Below are 710 nucleotides of genomic sequence, written 5' to 3'. Positions count from 1 at the left end.
GGGGGCCGAGCCCGGGAGGGCGCGCGGGGCCGGAGAGCGGCGGACGCTGCCCCGTTCCCTCCCACGCACGGGCGGCCGGCGGCCGAGTGGCTCCGGCACCGGTGGAGAGCCTCACCTACACAGTGGATGAGCTTGTGGCGCCACGAGTCCAGTTCTTGCCGAAAGCCGCGTCTCTCAACGGAACATTGCTGCCGCCTACACACCCTCGCCATCTTCTGCCGCCCGCCCGGCCCTGCCTCCGCCGCGGCCCCGCGCACGCCCAGCCGCGTCGCCCGGGGCCGCGCACGCACCCGTGGCCTAGGCGTCGCGCCTCCCGCCGGGGGCGGCGCGGGGGCAAGGCTGCGCTCACCTCTCCGTGGCCCCGGGGCGGCCCGCTCCTCCTCCCTTCCGCCCGGCGTCACCGCGCACCAGCTCCGCGTCCCACGCCCCGGCAGCCCCGGAACTGCGCCTTCCTACGCGGGCGCCCGGTTCGGCGCCGCCCTCGCTCTCCAGCAAAGCCTCGGCGGCCCCGGCCCTCCCCCGGGCTTTTGGGTTTTAAACTAGTCCCATCTATCACTTCCTACCTGCCTATCGCCCCGCACCAACTGTTGCAAGTTCCGCACCATTGCTTCTCGCAACTTCTCGGTCGAAACCGCCCCTCCTTGGGGGCGCCGAGGAGGAGCAGAAATGGGAATAAATGCCCGGATGCCCTTGGAGGCACTGAGCCCCGA

At 72.5% G+C, this 710-nt stretch overlaps 1 protein-coding gene across 2 annotated transcripts in view; it reads right to left on the bottom strand.

Moving 5' to 3' along the window:
- Lcor (ligand dependent nuclear receptor corepressor) overlaps positions 1-223 on the bottom strand; it is a 99,862-nt gene extending 99,639 nt beyond the window's left edge. For both annotated transcript variants that reach the window (XM_028773828.1, XM_028773819.1), the window contains exon 1: positions 116-223. The gene's annotated coding sequence lies outside the window, so the exon portion shown is untranslated. The remainder of the gene's footprint in view (positions 1-115) is intronic.
- Positions 224-710: the final 487 nt, after the last annotated feature.

Source organism: Grammomys surdaster, unplaced genomic scaffold (assembly GCF_004785775.1).
Source record: "Grammomys surdaster isolate TR1022 unplaced genomic scaffold, NIH_TR_1.0 66, whole genome shotgun sequence".
NCBI classification, from domain to species: Eukaryota; Metazoa; Chordata; class Mammalia; order Rodentia; family Muridae; genus Grammomys; species Grammomys surdaster.
This window is presented reverse-complemented; position numbering and strand designations above follow the sequence as displayed.